The sequence below is a fragment of the Phoxinus phoxinus genome (genome assembly GCF_949152265.1).
Source record: "Phoxinus phoxinus genome assembly, chromosome: 9".
NCBI classification, from domain to species: Eukaryota; Metazoa; Chordata; class Actinopteri; order Cypriniformes; family Leuciscidae; genus Phoxinus; species Phoxinus phoxinus.
Window position 1 is genome coordinate 3,260,239 of NC_136884.1, and position 17,500 is coordinate 3,277,738.

Here is a 17,500-nt window from a genome sequence, read left to right on the forward strand (position 1 = left end):
CACACACACACACACACACACAGATACACAGATCTTGGCTGGTTTATGCCTGGCAGTGACCAGTTAATGTGACAAAAGACACTTTTTCCTTGTAAGTGTATCAGATGTATTAGCCATACTAGGCCTCTGGAAAGGCTGTGTGTGTGTGTGTGTGTGTGTGGTCTCAGATAGTGTTACTGTCTTTAGGTGTGTCTGAGGATGTGTCTAAGTTGGGTGGTGGCTGTAATGTTGCCCTGGTTTCCTCTTACTCCGCATGAGCTAAGCGGCTAAAATAAGCAAATGATATATAGACGCGCTGCCAACATGTGTAAGGAAACCGTCTCTGGAAACCTGAACGTAACATCACAGCTAACAGGGAACCTTCCCAGAACTTTCCAGTAACGTTTGTTCAAAGTTAGTCTCTAATAATAACATTAATTGTAGATCGTTCATGAACATTCTCAATTTTAGTTGGACATTCCAAAGTTTTTTAAAAGTAACTAGTTTTAGAATGTTCAGTGTTCTCACACTGTTTGTAGAATGATCAAATGGAATGTTCTTTTAACATTTTTGTATAGACCTTATGCGCCTTATGTGTCATCTTTAGAATATTGTCTTTGAACTTCAGGTTTTGCGGTCGCTCTGTATATTTCTATGGCATTGCTGTCCAGGAGTAATAGCTTTTGAAGTGGATTTACTTAAAGCTTATGATCCACTCTTAAGTCCGTTTTCTGGGGTCGACAGCTTATAAAAACGTATTTCTGGGTTTCTTAGCTTGTTTGCTGTACACCTCGTCACACAGCAGCTTTTAGGCATTTTTCTGTCTTTTGTTAGAAGCAAGAAATGACAAGGAGACAGCCTCTCGCAATGCACAGTCAATGGAGACGGTTGGATTGTGCGTGGTCTTCAGATTATGACGCGTTACGCTCTGTCTCTATAGTATAACCAAGAAAAAACATTTAAAAACAGACTATTTGAATGTTCGAAGAACATTCAGAAATGTTTTTTATATCTTACAGTTTTTCTCGATTGTTTACACACATTTTCTGAAAGCATGCCTCATGTTCTCAGAACTCTACTTACAAATCAAAAAACACACACAATGGGCAAAACCCCTCAATTCTCCTGCAAAATTAAACTTTACATTCAAAACAATGTTATTTCTTCTCAAAATGGTATTTTGTTTTCAAATGACACACACAAACCATCATATGAATAGACATTTATAAGAACCAGTTGAACACTGATGTGCTCAATGTAAAACACTTCTTCTCCATTCATCATAATGACTTAGGCCTTTTTTTTGTTCAGTGTTACACTTACTACACACAGTACATACATAAGTGTGTCGTAAAATATTGTTTTTATACTCAGAACACACAAATACACAGTAACAAATATATTTTATTTTTCCCACAAAAACATTGTACACAGTGTACATCCCAACACAAAGTTGTACATACAGTGGTTCTACATGCAAAACAACAGAAGAATTTACTGTACAGTTACAGTAAAAAAAAAATCCATTGCTCCAAAACAGAAGAGCTCACCTGTTGCCCTTTTATGCTAAAGCTCTGATTGCTAATTGTAAAACTGTGTGACGTGTGTTTGCCTGTGTGATGAGTCAGTGTGCATATTTGAATGGCAGTGTGTTCCTTGTGAAAACAAGAGATTTTCTGCATGAAAATCGTGCCAAATGCAGAGAATTGTGTGTAGTGTTTTGAAAAAAGTGTGTTTTAGAGCTGCAGCTTGAGTGTAAAGCAGGAATTGTGCTTGTAGTTTAGGGGGTTGGTGAATGAGTTACTGGTTGTCGTCATTGTGTCTCAAGTACCAGTATTTGTGTGTAAACAATTGAGAAAAACTGTAATGGGAACGTTAGCAAAATGTTGTCAGAAAATGTTTGTTTCCTGGTTTTAACACTACCTGTCAAACTGCACAGATTATAAATAATGCAGTAGCTCGCTTAAAATGAAATAAAACATTCACAAAAAAACATTTCTGTTTGTGTTTTACAGGGGAAAGCAAGTTGTACGTGTTTGGAACAACATGAGGGTGAGTAAATTATCATTTTTAATTCTTTCATTCTTAAAACGTGATACCAAAGCTCCTGTGGTCAACTCTGTTAATTAGTCACAGAAAAGTAGCAGCCCACTGGGACCCAGTGTTTTATGCCTGTGCCTTAATTATATGCTTTATAATTAATTGCATATATAGGTCATATAGATAGACACCCACATCCAGACACACAGTAGGATCTAGTACTATTTTACAGCATCTCTAATGGTTGGCAAGTGGTTAGATTGAATCAGGCCGGATTCTTTGTAGTTGTTGTAGTCCACTACTAATTAAACCTCTTCTCCCCCTGAGGGCCTTTATAGTTTAACTTGGCATTTCCTCTTAACATCTTGCAACTGCAAAAAAGAAGCTCTGCTTGAGAGTTTCTTGACTTATGAACATAAAGAATCTGTCTTTGTTATTGAGACTTCCGCTTCTGAACATAATTTGATCGTGCCAAGCGTTAGCCGCCCCTCTTTAATTGTGGCTCGGAGCTTTCCCCTCCTTCGGGTCGTGAATGATAAAAGCGTTTAATGTTATTAATTCATAACAGGGATCATGTGATCTTTCATCCGGCCCCGTGGAGGAAAGCGAGTTGATAAAAGTTATATTTGGAGGAAATGTTTCTGGAGCGTCTCATCATGAATTATGCACTAAGACCCTTGATCAGCTTTTGCATCTGAACTGGACGGCTTTTTAATATCCAAAAAGCAAATCAAGTCAGATCACAGCTTGTGTATAGAGACAGCCAAGAACATGTTCACTGTACAATTGTTGTGTTGTAAAATCTGATTAATTCCTTTAGAAAAAGATGTTTTCCTAAACTTCACAGATATGTAATGTACATGTGGTAATAAATTACAAATGTATTGTTTTATGCCTATTATCAATATAAATTGTAAAAATATATATATTTTTAGAAACTTTTAATAAAATTATAAGAAATTCACAGGTATATGAAATGATGATAATATTTAAATAAATAAATAAGTTAAAAAAATAAAGTAAAAATCACATTAATTTATTCTATAGAGAATTGTTTTAATATTTTTTTTTACTGATGAACTTCACAGATATGGATATAATGTAAATAAATATTACATGCTTATAATCAATAAATATATTTTTATAAAAAGTTAATATTTTAATAATTCTAGTTTTAAAAATATATTTATCAAATTGTATATCATTACATATATGTATGATGTATTACATACATTGTATTTACTAAATAACTTAATATTGAAATGCATTTAAATGATTTAAACATTAAGTATTTTACTAATGATATTTATATAAATAACAAAAATATAAATCCCATTATCATTTCTAGTGTGAATTTGTGTAAAAAATGTGTAGAGTATGCGTGGAAATTTATTTAAAATGTGTTGTTTAATGCTTAAAATCAATATATTTTAAATATATTGCCAAAAATATAAGTGAAATATTTTTTTAAAGAATATTTTATGAAAAATTTGTTAAAATATTTAAATAAATAATATGTGGCAATTAATTTAAAATGTATTGTTATTATTCGTGTTTTATGGGAATACTTCCAGAAGCGATGCTGCTGAACGTCACTATCTTCTGCTGAGCATTACAGCAAATAATCCTTTTAGCCAATCAGAGCGTCCGTCCCTGCAGAATCGGACATGTTTTAGAGACACTAATCCAATCAGTCAGTCGGGATCCTCCATTGATCCTGATGCACTGCTTCTGTAAACAGAAAATATAATCAGTCAAATAGATTTAAAAAAAGCCAAGGAAGTCCTGCAATGGAAAACTTTTGCATTACAAAAAGGCCGTGATACTAGTGTGGTTACTAGGGTGTTCTGTGTGGTTGCTAGGGTACTTTTGTGCGATAAGTGATGTGGAATAAACAGGTGGCACTTCTTAAAACTGTGACATTTATCATAAAGCTCGCTCTTCTGTGAATGCAGCTAATCAATGTAAGTATTGTCTGTGGAGATCAGGAAACTAGAGGGCGTTCGAGTAAATCTGTGGTCTCTGGAGCTTCCTACAAAATCCTTGATTAGTATTCAACGTCTCTCTTCCCACAGGGCCGTTACTTCACCTCCGCACAGATGTGCCTGGATTTAAACACTGAACCCTGAGATATTACAGCCCATACCTGCAGCCATCTGAGAAAAAACATAATCCATAAGTTTTCCAGAGCTATTCAATTAACTTAAAAACCTTATGTGATTACATTTAATTTTCAATAACGCTCTGAAGAATTAAAGGGCTTTGCTGGCGTGCTTTGGTGTTCATTAGCGGTAATCCGCGGCGGTCAGGTGTGTTCCGGAGAGATAGTGTGGGAGTTTTCCGGATCTTTGTTTTCGGAGGCGCCAGAATACGGGATTCAGACGCAGTCGCAATTCATGCGGTTGCCATGGAAATCTGCACACTCGGGGGTTTAGCCATAGCCCTTTGTTTTATGAAATGCTTGAGAAGACGTGGCCCATGATAAAGTGTGTTAAAATGGCAGTTTAGTGCGCATGCATGTGTACACAGACCTCAAAGCTCCCCGCTGATCCACCGCAGGATCACGCCGGCTCTGCATAAACACGTTTGTTTGTATGTCTGTTTATCACGGGAGTCAGACTCTGCTTTTGTTTGCGTTGACCTCACAAAGGAAACGCTTTAAGCTCTTATTATTGCTCATATTTAGGGATGATGATTTGAACACACCCCAAACACTTCCGTCCTGCAACATTTGTGATATGGACATTTTATATATATATTAGAATATTGTGCAAAAGTTCATTTATTTCAGTAATTCAACTTAAAAGGTGAAACTAATATATTATATAGACTCATTACATGCAAAGTGAGATATTTCAAGCCTTTATTTATTATAATGTTGATGATTGTGGCTTACAGCTTATGAAAACCCCAAATTCAAAATGAGAATATTGTGAAAGGTTTTCATAAGCTGTAAGCCATAATCATCAACATTATAATAAATAAAGGCTTGAAATATCTCACTTTGCATGTAATGAGTCTATATAATATATTAGTTTCACCTTTTAAGTTTAATTACTGAAATAAATGAAATTTTGCACCATATTCTAATTTTTCGAGTTTCATCTCTCTCTCTATATTTTTAAAATGTACTTTTTATGTCAATTTCTGTTTTTTTTATTACATTTTTGTTCTTATTTATTCAAATCAAAGTTTGCGAAGTCAAATCAAAGTTTGCGAAGTCAAATCAAAGTTTGCGAAGTCAAATCAAAGTTTTCATAAACATATGAAATAAAATAAATGTATAATAAACAGTTTTACTCTACTTACTGTATAATCAGTTATTTTTATTTGCTTCAAATCAAAGTTTGTGAACTCTTTATTGGAGATTTTTTATTTCTGACTATCTAATCGGACACGTTTTCATCTGGCAGACAAATACACATTTCTACAATGCTGTTTTTTTCCTCATTTCTGCAAACCTCACAAACTAAACTACAATTAGTATTCACAACTTGGCATCACTTTCGTTATGCACATATTCAAATTTGCTCATACATCTTTAATATGAGCTTGTGCCTTTTATGTAATGGACTCTTTTTGAGAAGACAACCATTTGATATTCAAAGTCTGTTTATAATCTCTCTGCAGAGAGAGTGAGTAAATACATTTTGCCCACTGCTGTGCTGGAAAACACCATGAATTAAACATGCAATGCATTCTGGGAGATCGGAGACCAGTGACTTTGGTGTGAGAACTCATTAAACTGACTCTGACTGCAAGTTTAAGATGTAAGTGGGACAGCAAGGCAATATTTTTTAAAGTAGAAAGAGCAATATTGTAATTCATTAATTTTTTTTTACATTTATTTATTAGTTTTGTCAGGCAGGTGGAAAGTGAGACTCAAAACTATCAACATTGGTGTCAACTTCATGTGCAGATATGCACAAAAGCTATGTTTCACTTGAAACGGGCCTCACAACAGAAGTGGCCTACGCTTGGCCTCCAAAAACACACCAGGGTTGGAAATGCCACCAAAATTAATAACAATCCCCCCAAAATTGAAGATATGGGGCAGAAAAGGTCTTCAGGGACTACACAACATTACTCCTGGGTTAGTGACATCACCAACCTTAGAATTTACATAAACCCCGCCCCCTGAACATGATTTATAGATTATCATGACAGAATATGCTAATCAGTGACTAGAAGATAACTACACATAAGCTGCATAAATTCATCAACTAACCGTTCAGAAATGTTGTCACTTCTATCTTGAGTCTCTCCATCATTGTCTGACTCCGTTTGAACATAAAAGGCTAAACGTTTTTTAAATGTTCATTGTGTGTGTGTGTGTGTGTGTGTGTGTGTGTGTGTGTGTGTGTGTGTGTGTGAGGTAAAAGGACACAAGCTGTTGAAGCTCCGCCCCCTGTGCCGGGAGCAGCAGCTCATTTGCATTTAAAGGGACAGACACAAAATGGTGTGTTTTTGCTCACCCTCAAAAAGTGACAATTTTAACATGATATGTAAAAATATCTGCGGGGTGTTTTGAGCTAAAACTTCACACACACACTCTGGGGACATCAGAGATTTATTTTACATCTTGTGAAAAGCGCGTTATACCACCCCTTTAAGCAAATGTGCTGTCTTCCCGAATATCAGCACATTTGCAAATGTGATATTGATTTTATATAACAGTTCAAAAAAATAATATTGTCTGTTTTTGCTGTTTTGCCAACAAAAATATTTCCAAACAAATCCACAGTAGCGCCACGTCTCTGAACGACAGTGATGTTTCGTAATGAATGAATCGGTTTAATAAATAATGCAACGACTCACTTATAAAGACAGTCTTGGGCTGTGTCTGAAATTGCCCCCTATATTCACTGATAAAAATTATTTTGTGGTAAAGTAAATACTACAGAAAAAAACAATGTAATTTACATGAAAAAGTTAGTTCAGAGAAGAATAAAAAAATTATCTATATTAGTACTCAAAACGAAACGAAAGCAGAAATATCAACGTTATAAAATTAAGTAAAATTACTCAACTTTTCTGATACTGGTGTTCCCATCATGCACTGTGCCTTGATTAATTAATGAGGTTGATTTTTCCATTGTTTTCCAGCTGTATTTAGCTTTAGTAACTTGCCATTTTGTGACATTTGGAGTTCATTTTCTACTCAAAATGACACAAAAACGATCCATCAAATGTTACCGTCATTGTGTGCTGTCTACCAAGTATTGAGGTCTCTGCGTTCACACACATGCCTTCTGACATGTAGATATGGTGTCTCACACAATAATATCTATAGTATTAATTACTTACATGTTTCTAAGTAAAGCATTTACTTTAATAGTGTGGTTTTATTCAATGTTATATTGTTTGAATGAAATGTTTTGCAAAGGAAACTTAACTTTAATAGATAATACTCAACCTTTTAACCAAGTTAAAATTACTTATTTTCTTTGTTACTTTCACTTAATGTAGTTAAGTAGAGTTTACTTAATTCCATATGTGAAAAAAAAATGCGTGTGAAATATTCGTGCAAAAACGTAAAAATTTACTTAATTTGAACGTTTTTGCACGAATATTTTTAAAGTAAATTTCACACGCATTTTTTTTTTTTTTCAGAGTACCCTTGAATAGGACACAGCCGTTTGTGAACATAGTGGACGTTATCGAGTGCACTCATTCTATCCCACAATGCATCACAACAAGGAGTGTACAACCAATGCACGCTCAATGGCTAGAGAATACCCATAATACATTGCATACACTGTCTTTTTTCTCATTGGGGAGTCTCCGAAATGCAAAGGCCTCAGCAGATTTGATGCACCGCAGTCGTGCATGAATTGCATCCAAACCCGTAACGCCTGGTGTCACACACTGGTGGCACGATTGATGCCGTTTTACAAACCCTCTAAATAAATTGATCTTTTAGTCTGTGAATCTCACTTCATTCATACTGGTGATGTCTGAACACGTGTCCTCTTAAACCGCGCTCAGGGAAAGCGTGATTTATCCGCGGCTCAGAGTTCGTATGTGACAAAGGTGATTTATAGAAGCTGTTTGTTATTCACAGTCTGGCCTTTGCTGCTTATTATTACTGGTTTAAACTGAATGTGTGACAGTGTGCAATCTAATGAGAAGCTCACAAAACATGTTCAGGTTAGATTTCATCCTCAATATTATTATTTTTGTGTATTTTTAAAACGATATTCTTTATTATTCCTGTAAAAAAAAATTGTTATGGAAATTGCATGGATATTTAAGGACACTTAGGATGTTTTGCATGTATTTTCATGTATCACATCAAACTCATAGCATTATAGTATTTTTTAAATTTAGATCAGCATAAATTAAAGGCCTTTTTTTCTTCAAATATTTCCAGGATGTAAAAAACAATATACATACATGTAAATGTTTTATATTACATTTTAATTATAAACTTTTTTCTTTTTTTTGCATTACTCTAATATGTTGTGGGGCTAAAATGTGCATAATTGTCTTGAAATTAAAGTTGCAATGCAATAATACTCATTATTTTCACAATTTTCTTTATGTAAAATATAGTTTATTATATATATTCCATTTGTTTTGGGGTTGAAATATGATCTGAACAAGTTATTGCCCGATAAATAGTGTGTTTATGAATTAAAGCAGTTTATACTACAGGGCCGTTGAATGCTTGAATCTGATTGGTTGACGAACGTTCTGAGGTGTGCAATTATATTCAGGGAACTGCACGGCTAAAGTAGTTCCAGGCAGGTCTTGACCTCATTACAGTTCCATATCACTTCGCGTAGTCAACTGTAATAACGGACAATAGGATACAATTCATAACAAGAGAAACTGCAGCCCATGTGCTTGATCTGCAATTTTCAATGTCCTATATAATCAATAAAAAATTAAACTGAATATTTAAATAAATTGATAGTCCTGTTGCACGGGTTTTTGTAATTATTGAAGATAATATAACAAATAAATAAAATTGATAGGCCTATACTTGTTAAAAGGGCTTTGTGTTTCATTTATTAGTCTTCTAGTCTACTGTCACTAATAGAAAAAAAAGAATGAACGAATTAATTAATTAATCGAATTTAATTAATAAATAAATAATAATATTGACGCACATGCTTCTCTCTAAGGCCGGTTATGAATGTTATTTGATACTTATGAGTCATGACTAATCATGCACGCGTTTTCAGCGCGTTCAGTCGGTTCACAGCGGTGTTTAAAATCTGCTGCATTCACAGTCAGAGAATGTTTCTATAGTCGTTAAGTGTGTGTCCAGCATTACTCTGCTATCAGCGGCTCAAACCTCCGTTACTAACTCTAAAATGACGTTTTGGAATTAGCAACGGAGCATGCAGTTTAGATGCGCAAGGAATTAGTCCTACATACAAGAGCGTTTTAATGACAAAAACTTTACAAACGTCTTGAAATACATCATCTGAACAATATTTCGAGGTGTGGTGCATTATTTTTATAATAATTCAACGGCCTGTCGTCAATTATTCCTTACTTGTGGTTGTGTAGACAAGATCAAAAACAAAAAAGAAGATCAGTGATTGATCTTAAAAATAAACGTAGAAGCGTCAGTGAAAGTGGAGCGGCGTTCCCGAGGACTCTGAGCAGTCTTAAATCATTCATCGCACTGTTTTCTTCTGCTTATCTATCCTCTCTTCCAGAGTTTTCTCTCCGCTCATCCCTCGCATCCGTGCATGTGCCGAGTGTTGCCACGGAAACCCACAGCGAACGATGCGAAGCTGCTACCTAATTTCCTGCCATGCCGAAGACTGGCAGCTCGAGCTGGCGCTGCCCGCTGTGCCAACATTGTTACTAGTCGCGTGTGTCTCAATCTGTGTCTTGTTTGCTTTCTTTGTTTCCCTGTCCTGCTGTTTCTTTTGTCAGCCTCTTTCATTGTTTCTAAGAATGATTCGCATTTCTTTGTTACTTTTCATAGAGGCTCTTTTTTCATTTGTACTTTTTGGCTGAACATGAGCCATATTTAGAGATCAGAATACCACAGAATAATAAATATCTGATACATCTATAATATTTCTCTTCTGACAGTCAGAAAACACCTAGCAACCACATAGCAACACCCTGGCAACCTCTAACAACGACTCCCTAGCATCATGCCGGTGAGTTTTGTACATCTGGTTTTCTTTCTCTCTTCATCCCAGGATGTGTGCTACCATGATTTTACTGTGGTAACATCACTGCAAAAACATTGTAGACACTACATGTGTATTTATCAGGGGTGTGACGATACACTTATTAGCTCACGAGACGATACTGGGTTCACGAAAACAAGGCGATATTTTTAAGAAATCTTCAATGACAAAATATGACTGGAAATGTCTTGTCTATAGCTATGTTTCCATCCACACGTTTTTATCCGAATTAAGTGATATTGAATTAAAAATGCCTTATGGAAACTTGAATTTCATGAATATCGACTCGGTCTCATCGGATTTGATCTTGATCGATATACGGCTTATGCGATAAACGCTGATGGAAACGTTATTTGCACGTTAATGAGTTGCATTTTGTCTTGCAAAACTTTGTTCGCAAATGTTGGCTTGAATGTTGTGCGATTCAGTGCGAAAATGAATGGAAACACCTTAAAATGTCTCAAATCAATTCGATATACCAATTTGATCGCATGTGACGTCGTTACGCACAAGTTTTTATTCGCTTTAAAGCCGTTGGATGGAAAACACACTTTCTCCAGCTTTATTCGCATGAGTTTTTTTTACCGAAATTCAGATAATTCGATTGACAAGTGGATGGAAACTTTTATGTCTTTTATTCGACTGAAAGTCACAAAAGGTGCTTGATTGTTGTTCCTACACTTTACAACATGATCACATCCTTGTTTAATATTGGCCGAACAACATTTAATTAAAATGTTTAATTATTCTTTAATATTTGGCCACTTATTTACAGTAGAAATGCTACAGCTACTGTAATTTACATGAACATGTGGACATCAAAACATGCAAACTCAGAGGAACTTTTATTTTGAAATATCGATGAACAACAGTTCGCATATTTAGATGTATTCTCCTGTGTTTGTGTAGGTTTATAAATGTTAGCACTATGCTATATTATGATTTTTAAAATGTTTTAATAATATATCGTGCTTCCTTAGAAAACAATGCGGTTCATGGATTCTCCAGTTAAATTGCAACTCAAATTTAATCGAGGAATCGTGACAGTCCTGGAGTAAAAATGCTCATATTCATATCGTCACGTTTTAATATCATGGCTCGTCACACTCCTAGTATGTATGTGTGTGTTCCCGATCGCTGGTTCCCACAGGTCTAGAGTCTCAGCAGTCAGTAAAGGGTGTGTAATATGAACCTGAAGTTAGGACAGAACAAATGAGTTGTCCTCCATATAGAGACCAAATGAACTTCCTAATGTAGTTCTGCTCTCACTCGAGTCGCTTTGAAATGTGGAGAGACTCCGGCTTTGTCTTGAGCACAGATGCAGTATAGATCCATTGAAACTGATACAGACAAACAAGATCTTTTAAAGAGAGATGGAGGAAATCCAGCCTTCACTCTTTACAAAGCTTCTTCAGCGGCTCTTGTTTAATGAAGAACCATATAACATGAAACTGCGAATCTTTGGGTTATTTACATGACGCTGTCTGAACTGATCGGATTCAAGAGGCTGATGGCAGATCTGATGTCTTTTAGTCGTGAAGCAAGTATCAAACGGAGAGTTTGTGGAAGGAAGGGCGTTTGTGTCAGTGTTTGAAGTGCAACCTCCTCCAGTGATGATGGTGCAGTGTGAACAAGGCCTACAGACACACACAACCATCTGTCATGAACACACACACACACCGCTGCAGGGAAGGGCACGACGCAGAGAGACAAACACAGATAATGTCCAGTCCAGAAATAGATCAAGTTTGGTTATGATATCTAGATGTTTTTTCCCCTCTTGGTGACACATGGGATATTTCTCATATTAAATTACCAGAATGAGAATATAAAGAAGAAAATCTTAATGAGTCTTGATGGTTTTGTGCAGTTCCATTGAGAGCCAGACACGGACTCAGCTTGTATATGACGCTATAACTGATTCATAATTAATTAGGGCCCAAGCCTTGAAAAGGCGAAGGCCCTATTGTTTTTCTTAGGATTATTATTTATTATTCTTCTTCTTTATTATTAGGGCCCAAGCCTTGAAAAGGCGAAGGCCCTATTGTTTTCCATGGGATTATTATTTATTCTTCTTCTTTATTATTATTATATTACTACCTTTTGGGCACTTTTGGGGGCCTTAACGTGCTCAAAAACTCTTGAAACTTTGCACAAATGTCAGAACCTGCGGCCATTAGGGCCCGACTGAAGCTGGGACCCGGGCGTGGCAGGGGGGCTCGCCAGCGCCCCCTGGAATGGGATTCAAAAACATGTCCATATCTCAAACACGCTTGCATGTAATAATATGAAACTCGGTACACGTATAGATCTCATCGGGCCGAACAACTTTCGTGCTCTAAGTTTTACGCCAGCCCAACAGGAAGTCGGTTATTATGGGCTGTATGGAAACGCATGTTCTGGCATTTGAAACACTTGTCCTAGAGAATTCATCGGATGACCACGAAACTCGGTGTGCATGAAGTCAAGACATGGAGGATGATAAATTGCGAGGGGATTTTTGATATCTCGAACGGTTTGGCCGTGGCGAGGAAACGTTTTTATTGCAAATATTGGAAACAGGAAGTGTGTTATAACATCCTCATACATTAATTGATCTTGATGAAACTTCAGCAGTGTGTTTGTTGTAAGAGGCCGATCACATGGATGTGACTATTGTGAGTCAAAGTTATAGCGCCACCAACTGGCAGCAGGAAGTGTGTCACTTTCAAAATGCTTTGAATTCACCCTCTTATTTTTACCCGATTTGCTTCAAACTTCATCTGTATAATGTAAACACACGACAGATGTAGACCTGTGAAAGGATTATTGATATCTTTAATACTGTCGCCATGGCAACGCTTTAAACTTTTATATTCTTTTTGGATGCATTTGAGGCTCTTAACATGCTTCAAATTGCATGAAACTCAACATGCATTTGACATTTATTGTGTAATAGACATGTGCGAAGTTTCAGAAACGGGCGTGGTGGAGGGGCTCAGTAGCGCCACCTTTAGTCAAAAATGGGGTATTAGTTTTACCTACAGTAACCAAACTCGGTACGTATATTCTTCTCTTCGATCCGGACAACTTTCTAATTTACAGTCATTAGCTCCGACCAACAGGAAGTCAGATATCTTGGTTTGAATGTGAGTTTTGGTATATTTTAGACTCCGAGTTTTTAGCGGTGGTTTATTTTATTCACACCAAACTTTTTCAACATGATGAAAATACATTAAAGATGCTAAATTGTGAACGGATATTAAATATCTCAAACGGTTTTGCTATGGCGAGGGATTAAAGTAATGTCCAAAAAAGGAAACACTAAAAGCCTCATATCTTCTAAAAAATTTATTATACACCATTTATTTCTATATAAAAGTATACAAATATCAGAACTAAACCCATTTTGTTCTTTTATTTCAATTTAAGAATTATGTATAAGTTAAAAAACAGCCAGAATGCACTTTTTAAGTCAAAAAATAAGTCATACATAGGGCAATACTGCCCTCTTGTGGTCAAAATCGGGTAGGCCCATTGTATATTGTATCTATATAAATGGTGACTGTTAGAATATTTTACTACCGGTTAATCGATGTGCAATTAAAGCGGGGGCTTTTAAATCGCTAACTTAAAAGCCAAAGTAAGTACTGGACGTCCAGTATGAATGAACTAAAACACATTCACTCTGTTCTGCTCGTTCCTCGCCGTGAACGCGTTATTGCCCGTGCAGCCGTGAGCATTTAGTTTAATTTTAAACATAGCGCCATTTCGGGGGTGGGATTGCTTGAATTGCGTGTTCAATAGCCTATTATTCTTAATCTTTTCAGTCAGCTTTTCACCCATGATTAATGAAATTGGACTCCTTGTACTGATGTTTGCTGCGACTCATTCAGCTCACGATTTATTAAGCGGACACGTTCTTGTTTTAATAGGCTAGTGCCCACTATATTTGAATATCTGTATATTGTAATATCTATACCTAGTCACACCCTACTCTTATTAAATGTATGCTTCATAGTTCATTTTTAATTTCTAAATTTGATCAATAAATTAAATTATTTAGAATAATAAGACACTATAGGACTGTTAGCCTACCCTGTGGCTGATCAAATTAAATATTTTACACTGAAAAATAACAATGCATTAAATAATGTTTTAAGATTGTTTTAAATATAAGTTAATTAATGATCGTTGCAAAGAATGAAAGGCTACTTTTAAACATAACACTAAACCTCCTATAGGTGTCGCCAGGCGACCGTCTTAATGAGCGAGTCATTGATTCATTCGTTCAAACGAGTCGTTCGAACGACTGAGTCATTCATGAATGACACAGATCTTTATGGATTGATCATTGAATCTTTGAGTCAAGCGATTCTTTCAAAATGCGGAATCATTCACTAATGAAAAAACACGACCGTCTTAATGAGCGAGTCATTGATTCATTCGTTCGAACGACTGAATCATTCATGAATGACACAGATCTTTATGGATTGTTTATTGAATCTTTGAGTCAAGCGATTCTTTCAAAATGCGGAATCATTCACTAATGAAAAAACACTGTGAGATGCGCGATGGTTCTGCTGTGATCTTTGTTTAACTATTTTCGCTGCTGAAACAGAACAAAAACAGTCAACATTGTTGTGTGTGTGTGTGTGTGTGTGTGTGTGTGTGTGTGTGTGTGTGTGTGTGTGTATGTGTGATTTTGGTTGGGTGACATTTGTATGTTACAGTTTGACAAGAGTTTATAGTTTAACAAAAGGACAATGTTGTGTTTTATTGCAAGTGCACACAAATATAAGGAAACACTTTGCAGTTTGAATGATGTCCTGTATGAACAAAATGACGGAGTATGTTTTTATGTCTCCATTTTTCGATCGATCCTCGTACACACACACACACACACACACACACACACACACACACACACACACACACACACACACACACACACACACACACACACACACACACACACACACACACACACACACACACACTGCAATCTTGACATCGCAGCCACACACACAGACAGCCCCTCCTGTGTTTGTCTGTGTGGGGAGGGGGGCAGAAAGACTATTAAAAATAGGTATATTGTGCCATCTAGTGTTTTATACTATGTATAAATGTGTTTTTTCTTTTAAACAAGTGTTTTAAAGTACACTAATTTAAATTAATTCAATGCTGCATTTTTATGTATATTTAAACATTATCAAAGACTACTTTCTGTCAAAGTTAGGATGTTATTTTTTTAGTTTCAAAAGTTCTCTGTCTCTGTCGGTCATTCCCCTCCCCTATTCCTGTTTTTCATTGCACGCTTTTAAATGTAAATTTTTTTTTCTGTTTTGATATATTTAAACTTTTTAAAAAATCTAGCAAAAAATGCGCCTTTTTGCACAACCCATTTTTTATTTTTTTATTTTTTCACTGTTCTAATCAGGTCAGGCAAGTCAAATGATCTGTCTTGTCCCTTAAAAAAATTAATATATATATATACCACACTTCATATGAATTTTTGGTCTCGTGTACAATGGCTGCTGATTTCATGTGTCCGTTAAGTCCATGAAACTGTAGGGTGTCTAATTTTTCATTTTAGTTTTCAGAACGGTGCTCACGCCCTCGATGCGCACTTTTGCAGAACCCACACTGATGCAAGCTCTAAAGCGGAGATACGTTATTGCCCGTTGTGCACAAGAACCCTAAAGGCACCGGGGTGGCGGTTTTTTATATATATATATATATATATATATATATATATATATATAAATAAATAAATATAGCTGCAAGCAGCGATGGAGGGCCCAAGCCGGTGGCACCTCCACCCTGGTGCCTTTAGTGCAACTAAAGGCACCGGGGTGGCGGTGCCACCGGCTTGGGCCCGTAATCGCTGCTTGCAGCTATATTTATTATTATTATTTTACTACCTTTTGGGCACTTTTGGGGGCCTTAACGTGCTCAAAAACTCTTGAAACTTTGCACAAATGTCAGAACCCGCGGCCATTAGAGCCGGACTGAAGCTGGTACCCGGGCGTGGCAGGGGGGCTCAGCAGCGCCCCCTGGAATGGGATTCAAAAACATGTCCATATATCAAACACGCTTGCATGTAATAATATGAAACTCGGTACACATATAGATCTCATCGGGCCGAACAACTTTCGTGCTCTAAGTTTTACGCCAGTCCAACAGGAAGTCGGCTATTATGGGCTGTATGGAAACGCATGTTCTGGCATTTGAAACACTTCTCCCAGAGAATTCATCCGATGACCACGAAACTCGGTGTGCATGAAGTCAAGACATGGAGGATGCTAAATTGCGGACGGATTTTTGATATCTCGAACGGTTTGGCCGTGGCGAGGAAACGAATTTATGATTAAAAAAGGATGCATAAAGTGTGTTATAACTTAGTTATAGTTTTACCTACAGTTACAAAACTCAGCGTGTGTTTTGATCTTATCAAGCCGAACAACTTTCTAATTTACAGTCATTAGCTCCGACCAACAGAAAGTCAGATATTGTGGTTTGAATGTGAATTGTGTCTCTCTCTGTCTCTCTGGCATTCTGTGTGTGTGTGTCTGTCTGTGTGGGGTGGGGAGGGGAGGGGGGGATCTGTGTATGTGTGTGTGTGTGAGGAGGGGGGCTAGTTTAGTTTAACCCTTTCTCTGCTGTGTGCTCGAAAACTCTTGAAATTTTGCACACAGGTCAGAACCCGCGGCTGAAGCTGGTACCCGGGCGTGGCAGGGGGGCTCGACAGCGCCCCCTGGAATGGGATTCAAACACTTGTCCGTATATCAAACACGCTTGCATGTAATAATATGAAACTCGGTACACATTTAGATCTCATCGGGCCGAACAACTTTCGTGCTCTAAGTTTTACGCCAGCCCAACAGGAAGTCGGCTATTGTGGGTGGTATGAAAACGCATGCTCCTGGAATTTGAAACACTCTTTCTAGAAAATTCATCCAATCGCAACCAAACTCGGTCAGCATGACGTCAAGACATTGAGGATACTAAATTGCTGACGGATTTTTGATATCTCGAACAGTTTGGCCGTGGCGAGGAAACAAAATTATGGCGAGAAAAGAGAAACACGATGTGTTATAACGTCTTCATACATTAATTGATCTTGATGAAACTTCAGTAAGTTTGTTGTAAGAGAGCGATCACATGGATGTAACTAATGTGAGTCAAAGTTATAGCGCCACCAACTGGCAGCAGGAAGTGTGTTACTTTTGACAAAAGTGGGGGGGTTAGTTTTACCTACAGTCACAAAACTTGGTATGTATATTGTGCACATCGAGCCGGACAACTTTCTGATTTACAGTCATTAGCTCCGACCAACA

At 36.8% G+C, this 17,500-nt stretch overlaps 1 protein-coding gene across 5 annotated transcripts in view; it reads left to right on the forward strand.

Annotated features, from left to right (window-relative positions):
* The window catches only part of krr1 (KRR1 small subunit processome component homolog), a 65,365-nt gene that overhangs the window by 22,165 nt on the left and 25,700 nt on the right, over nucleotides 1-17,500 (forward strand). For 3 of the 5 annotated variants that reach the window (XM_079622127.1, XM_079622129.1, XM_079622130.1), the window contains 2 exons: nucleotides 1,995-2,031; nucleotides 9,693-10,148. The gene's annotated coding sequence lies outside the window, so the exon portion shown is untranslated. The remainder of the gene's footprint in view (nucleotides 1-1,994; nucleotides 2,032-9,692; nucleotides 10,149-17,500) is intronic. The other 2 variants (XM_079622128.1, XM_079622131.1) reach the window with 2 other exon arrangements.